Here is a 7,888-nt window from a genome sequence, read left to right on the forward strand (position 1 = left end):
AAGGACAAAAATGAAGAAACGTTAACTCGACACTTTCATTATCATTATTGCGGTAAGCATTAATTGTATGGAAAAAGAAGAAAGAATGGCGGAAAACGCCTGACAAAGAGGTACTATAATCGCTCGCATTATATTCCAGTACACTTAACGATTCCCGTTTTTGCCCGCATTCATCCTGTGTGTGACATGCGTGAATATATATTACACCACATAATGCAACCATTAAGGAAATTATGGATCCAATTGTGACAAGTTATCGCTGATAATAGTTAATGGTACGTCAACCTGTATAAAATAAAATATAGATCGATGAGATACGTCTCGTCTATCGGTAAGATAATCTCGCATTGAAAAATAGAATTTTGCATGCAGGCGCACCACTAAATTATAGACTCGAAATTGAAATTCCATAGCGCGTTGAACTTAATCGAAGAGCAATATTGGAACATTGGCGGACATCAATTTTGTTATACAACATATATGATATTATACATCCCAGATTTACCATGATAACTATTAATAATAAATACCTTCAAAACAAAATTTTGCAATTCATAAAGTTCGACAATTTTGGTCACACTATAATTTATGGTAATTGCCATTGTTTCAGCATCTCAATAATTAATTAACTTTAAACCTTTCTCATTTAAAAATTAGCAATAACTTCAATATTTTGGAATTAGGATTGTTATCTTGAAATAATCCCCCAGTCAAGAGAACGAGAAAATCAAAATAGCATCATATTAACTGAATCATGACAAAAAATGATATAAATTCGATCAATAATCTATCAATATGACATTATTAACATTATTGATTTTTTTGTTCTCCTTGAACTGGAATCATTTCGAGATAAAAATCCTTCAAAATATTAAGGTTTTATTTATTTATTAGTTTTATTTATTTAATTAGTAGTAGTTTTTAAAGAGTTTAAAGTTAAGGGATGCTGGAGCGACGGCAATTACCACAAATTAGTGCAATCAAAATTTTCAAACTAGCTTTATAGATTACAAAATTTTTATTATAAAATTAAGGGGAGTGCTGGAGCGACTGAACTTGATCGATGTCTATAATATACAGACTTTTTAAGTGCGCGCCCTGCACGCGTCTCTGCTACATAATTTTATAGGGCGCGTATATAGGGTGCGTAGGTTCCACTTAACGTTCGCAACGCTCGCGAGCACCATTTTATCCTTGTTTAATATTTGAAAATGATAAGGATGAAATGATGCTCGCGAGCGTTGCAAACGTTAAATGGAAACCCGCGCCCATAGTAAACCATAAGTACAATGTAATTATAATTGCGAAATATCAAAGAAAAAATTTTAATGAAATTTTTTGAACCTATTCAAATTGAAGGAATAGTCAGTATCATTACATTTGCAATATATACGTTCTTGAGATTGTTTACCGCGCTTCTTACAAAATTAGTTACGACTCATTGCTCAAGCAATAAAAGAGGGAGATAGTGGGCGTGAATCACGAAATCTAGCTGAAAATTGTAAGTAAATTCCAGCGCTGTTCTATTCTATTAAACACCTTTATTTCTGTGTAATGTGCCATGCTTAAGCGAGCAAATTTAGTTTTAGTAATTAACTTTAAATCATTCTCATTTAAAAATTACTATAGTCTTAATATTTTGATATTAGGATTTTTATCTCAAAATAATTTCAAGAATCTATTATTAAAAGCACATCATGTATATGATATTCTATTGCATATTACATTAAATTTTATTGATCGTAAGAGCTATCGCACATAAAATAGTATAGCTGCATATGCATAAGATCGTGTGGACCAATGAGCATCCAGCATAAAGTTGCTATATTGATTTACGTAACATATACTTATTGGTCCAGACGGTCTTATGCTATCCATATAAAGCTACGTTATTTTGTACGCGATAGTTCTTAGAGTTTATCACTGCACAAGAAAATGCTGCACTGCAAGTGCGTTATTCACATAAATAAAAAATTGAATAAATGCGCAGCATAAATCCGCTCTCTCTCTTAGACGATTCTTCGTAAATGACTTTTTAAAAAGTTTGCACATTTCTGCCTTTCTTTTTATATGACGATTTAATTTTCATAGCAGGATAATATTTGTACATTAAATTATACTCATTTCTTTTAAACTTAATATTAACCTGCGTGAAAAGCAATTATTAATAATAAATAAAAATTATACCTTTTTGACATTAAACATTTACGAACGACGTATTACGAGATCGTAATATGAATATATAATAAGTAATGAAAAAGCCTTGATTGAGATGGATCTTAAATAATATTTTGGTGTGATTTATATACATATCCATATTCATATAACTGAGCGCCAAAATTATTTTTAATCTTTGATCTTCAAAATTTAAAAACAATTTTAAACCGAACTGGTGTATAATTAACATGTGCAATCACTATTAAATATGAGAAATCTCATAAAACATTTATGACAATTAAAAATATTATTTCGGTCGTTTTGGAAGCGATATCTGTAGATTTACACATTACTTAAAATCTTCAAAAATATTTGCATTTAAAGCAAAACAAATATATCAAGCATTGAAAAGAAAGAAAGCGAAGTTGCTAAATACAAATAGTGTAAAGCGAACTATGTATTAAAACACTATTTTTCACTGGTTTAGCAGTTTTTATAGAGTTCAATATTTCCGTTATATTTTTACGATATCATATTCACATGCTGCGTGTCTGTTACCTCTTTTTACCCTTCTATCTTGTCTGAAAATCGACGATCTGATTTATTTGTTTCACCAGTCAAAGTATGATATAGCAATAAAATGCAATATAGCAATAAAATGTTATTGATCTTTTGCAGTTTGCGTTTTATTTTTACTTACTCGGCACGATATTTCTGCTGCTGGACTCATATGCCAAACAAGCAACAAAATTGCCTCCCGAGAGATGTACGTATAATATTTGCCATTACCATCAAGTGTATTTACCGGAGGAAGCGATGGCATTGCAGACACGCGGAATGTGCGACAGAGAAATGTGCTGTCTCTTGGAAGGCGTCGGAAGACATCACCGGAAGAACGTGATTCATTTCATAGTTGACAAATAGTTCGGCAGTAGTAATGGAAAACTAACGTTAGCATCGCTAGTTATCTCTTTACTTCGGTATTTTACGTAACGATCGCAATATGAATAGGTACACCGTCAACGTCGATCTTCGTATGCTTTCAGACTAAAAGCTCCTAAATAAAGTTTAACATTTTTTGGCTGATGTCAAAAAAATTAGGACATCAACGTTCAAGGGATTATTATTATTAATCAATAGAAACGACTTCTTGGCATAAAGTATTTAAATATTATAGCAGAGATTCCAAACACGTGCGACGAAATTTATAAAGTCTTCTAGTATTATATATATGACTCGATTAAAGGTGAACCATTATTGAACTAGTATCTTTTATTTAATTTTTACTAAGCTTATCTTTAAAATTGTGTATGTTATAAGAAAAAAGAACATTTCAAATCTTTGTACAATATATATATGTATATATATATATGTCTACTCTATTTTAACAATAAAAATTAAGATTATCTAAGAGTTAAAGTTGTTAAAAGATTGAAGAATAAGATATAACAATATTAATTAACTCTCTTAATTGACGCAATATTAATTTTTCCTGTTTCTTCTTTGTTACTTATAAACTCTAAAATTATCGATTTTAGGCATTTTGTCTGAAATTCATAATTTTACGATTTAGGTTTTATGATTTTATAATTTTGCTTAAAAGAATTATAACTTGCAGTAATATGTAGCGGATGGAGAATGATATTCATGGTTTATCGATAGTTTTATGGAAGTTCTTGAAGTGTGTAATGTTTGCGGACATACAGTTGAAGAAGAGATTCGTTCGAATGCACTGAGCGATGAAAAGACGGAATGGAAAAATCGGTCGTGCGTGTCGTACAGGGTTTCTCTGAGGGTGCGGAATGCCATTTAAACCGACGAGAGACTTCACTCAGGCTTTTTCAAAGGATAAAAGCTGCTACAAGCGTATTGTCCGACAAACAAAATCACGACGATCTGTCGCGACCAGCTACTTTGATCGATGCGCGGACGATAATTTTATGCCAGCAGTTGAAACTCACTGAAATCCCCGTGTCGACCTCAATGAGATCACTTCTCGACGCGACAGCAATTGTTGAAACCAACGTAATTTCAACCAGCTTAAATCTCAATGTCATAAACACGCAAAAATCTTTATATAAAAGCTGTCATCGTAACAATATTATAATATGCAAAAACAAGAATGTGGTACAGTTTTAAATTTATAGCACAGCTTTATATTAAAACTCACAAAGATACATAGATTATTTTCTTATTATATATCCCAATAAATAGAAAATAAAATTACTGAAAGATGATAAAAATCTTTCTCTCAAAATAAGTCTTCATTAATACGAGCCATGCGGCGAGCGTCTCATTTATTAATAGCGATAAAAGAGCAATAATTGAGAGGAGTGGAACACTTTTTGCGTCTGTTATGTGGAAAATTTAAACCATTTCGGTTTCATTGCTTTTATCCTTCTAAATAGACGTCTAAGCGAATATAATTCGTGTGAATAAAATTTCTTAAAAATAGGTTGCAAAGAATGACAATTAAAAAATAAATCCCATCTCTATATAAAGATCTCTATATAATAAAGATGCCATTGATAATTTGATTTTGAAAACGTTTTATTCTTTGAGTTAATCAAAGTATCCTTACGTAATTAATGATATACAATACGCACGAGCGGAGAACGGAGATTTGTCTGAGTAAATTTATTGAGTTGAATATTCGCGGCGCGTTCAGCCGTCGTAAATATTGGCACATAAATTAATATTTCTGCATAACTTCTCTCCACGTCCGGCTACGTTTCGCGAATTCACGATGTGTCATTCGGAAATTCATTTTGATCGAGATTCAATGTAGCTTCGCCGAGTTTTGTAAACTTATTTAATCTTAGAATGCATAATCTACGAGTCCCGCAAATAATATATATATATTCATTATTGTGAAAAATATCCATTTATGTGAGTATCATTACAAAACATAAAGTTAAAATTGCGCTGTATTTTACTCAGCACATAAGAGATCATTTTAGAAAAGAAAAAATGATTGTATTACATTCCTCTAACAATTGCTTCAAACGTTATATAATAAAACTATATAAAGCACATATGAATCCTTCTCTCTTCGAGTTTTAGAATATCTGTTTTTTTAAATTCTATTTGACATTTTTAGTTACTACTACGAGAGTTAGTCATTACGTACATGAGAAATAACTCGTGCGAAATACATAAAATGTTTTTCTCAAAATATTTATTTAGATACAAAAAATAATATCATTTTACAAAATAAAGTTTCATTCATTTTAGGACTTTTAAATAGGAGTTTTATGTAAAGCGGCATCGAGAATAGTGCAGTATACATTATTTGTCGTTATACATAAACTTATAATTAAAAAATAATAAGATAAGAATAAATTAAAAAATAAAAATAAATAAATTTTAAAAACCGAGGTACAGTTTCTTTCAACGCGGTAAACAACATTTTAATAACGATACGTAAAATTAGCGTCAAAAGTAATATTTTTAATTGTCAACCTAAAGCGTTAACAATTTCCGATTATAATTAATAAAAAAATGCATAACTCTCAATTTTAGTTACTATTTTTACATTTCTGTATGTTACAAATACAGCTACAACTTTCTATGAAATGTATTCAGAAAATATCATATATCGGAAAATGATTGCGGGTTACGATACATATTCAACACATTTCCATAATTAACGCGTGCGTCTGATGTATCACGAATGGGAGTTTCTCGTTGCAAACACATCTAAGATGGCATATCTGAGGTAAGTCAAGTCTGAAAATAGTTTTAGGCTCAGTTCTACTAATGTAAGTGATATAATATTAAAACTTTAATTTTGGTTTAACTAATCGTTTATCCTTTTCTAATTCTTAGAATTAGAAAAAATAAAGAATAAGATGAACCGACATACATTGGAGAAATTGGGCATTAGTCTCTTTCGCCAATCGTTGGTTAAATTAATCGACGATTAAAACTCGATTTTACAATTGACGGTTAACTTTTTAATCGAGGTTCAGCTTACTCCACATTTCTTTTTAATTCTAGAAATGGAAAACAAAGCTTAATTCGTAAAAGTACCTATAACAGTTCAATATATTAGAACTTCTCTCTCTTCCTCTTCTGAAACAAACTGTTTAGTTCTCACATTGGCAACAGCAATTGGATTAACTATTGATGTTAGCGTTAATTAGAGTTGGTGAAAGAGGACCTTAGTGTTGTAAACAGTTCTGTACTTCATATTTATACATCTACACGCTCATTAACGATCCGCAATATGCACAAGATACGCAGTTGCTCGTATGAGAATTAAAACGGTCATCTGCGAAGTGATTTTGGTAATAAATATCACGTAACATATATAGTGATCATAGGCGTGCATAATACTCGATAAATTACATTTAAACTATATTCAATAAAATTATGAATATATAATCTTCATACATAGATAAAGTAAATTAATAATAATAATAATAATAATATATACATGTAGTATGTTTACGATGTATGTTATTTTCTCGTGCTAAAATAACGGTAATAACAAGAAAACAAGACTGTGAAATGAATAATATGACAAATGAATGATACGTGCAGCGGAGCGATTTAAACAATTCTGTAAATAAAGCGAAGCAACACCGAAAGCAGAAGTTTGTTGCATAAAATGAGAAACATTCACAGAAAAACAGAACCAATTCTGTTTCATTGGATACATTTATCATACAATCGCTGCCAATTAAAAGAATACCTATATGGTATATAACATTATATCTTATAAAAAAGCTTTTTACTTTTTCATAACTTTATGTGTAAAAAAGTATTATCGCAACGATTATATTTTCTCTTTTCTAGATGACAAACAAAATAATTGATTACGATGTATCAGTTGCCAAAAGTTAAAACTTACTGAAAGAAAAAGTTTGAATTTTGGTAATAAATAAAATGAGAATTGCAGATGTTAAGGCAAAAATAACATAATCGAACTATTTTTAATGTTTTTAGGAAGCGCAGAGATTGATACATTAAATCTAAAGAAATAAATTTCATTCTAAAATACACGAAAGAAAACTCCATCCTAAAAAGACGGATATTTCATTTTTTTAAATCTCGTTTAACAGTCTCAAATCGTTTTTGCTCAAATAAAGATTGCGCGATAAGAAGATAGAAATAAAGCTCAATGCAATTTCACATAAGATTGCCAGGAAAGTTTGTTTTATGAGGATTAATATAAATCGGTCTATTTATGACACATTTAATGAACAATTTTTAAACAATTATAAAATTTTTAAACAAGTATTTTTTAAAATTCTAATGTGAATATACAAAAATTAAATGGAATAAAAACCTTAAACGGTCAAGCTGGATTTTTTTAATGCTTAAATCATTCAATGTAAATTTATATATCTATCTAATCCCGCAAACTGCATGCCAAATTTAAGTTTTCAATCCTGAAACAATCAACAATCCTAACAGAACTAGAATATATTAGGAAAAAATGTAGTGCTTTTAGCAAAACTGTTTAGTTAAAGAACTGTTTAATAGCAATTAAATATTTTGTTTATTGAATATAACAATAAATTCAGTTGTAAAATAATTTCTCTGCTTCGTAAATATCAAAACTATTTGTTTATATCACACAACTAAACTTAATTTATAACTAAAAATTTAATTTATGTAAAATTACAGTTTTATTAGGTATATTTTAACTAAAAATTTGTATTCGATATATTTCAAAAAATTTTTATTATTACAATAAAATTTTGGTTCATAAAACAAAACATTT

At 29.6% G+C, this 7,888-nt stretch overlaps 1 long non-coding RNA gene across 3 annotated transcripts in view; it reads left to right on the top strand.

Moving 5' to 3' along the window:
• Nucleotides 1-4,273, top strand: part of LOC108752248 — a 4,874-nt gene extending 601 nt beyond the window's left edge. The window contains exons 3-6 of one of the 3 annotated variants that reach the window (XR_001939543.1): nt 140-275; nt 2,836-3,107; nt 3,204-3,403; nt 3,776-4,273. This is a non-coding gene — a long non-coding RNA (uncharacterized LOC108752248). Of the gene's footprint in view, nt 53-139; nt 276-2,835; nt 3,404-3,775 lie in introns of all 3 variants that reach the window. The other 2 variants (XR_001939544.1, XR_001939542.1) reach the window with 2 other exon arrangements.
• Nucleotides 4,274-7,888: the final 3,615 nt, after the last annotated feature.

Source organism: Trachymyrmex septentrionalis, unplaced genomic scaffold, assembly GCF_001594115.1.
Source record: "Trachymyrmex septentrionalis isolate Tsep2-gDNA-1 unplaced genomic scaffold, Tsep1.0 scaffold6, whole genome shotgun sequence".
Classification (NCBI taxonomy): domain Eukaryota; kingdom Metazoa; phylum Arthropoda; class Insecta; order Hymenoptera; family Formicidae; genus Trachymyrmex; species Trachymyrmex septentrionalis.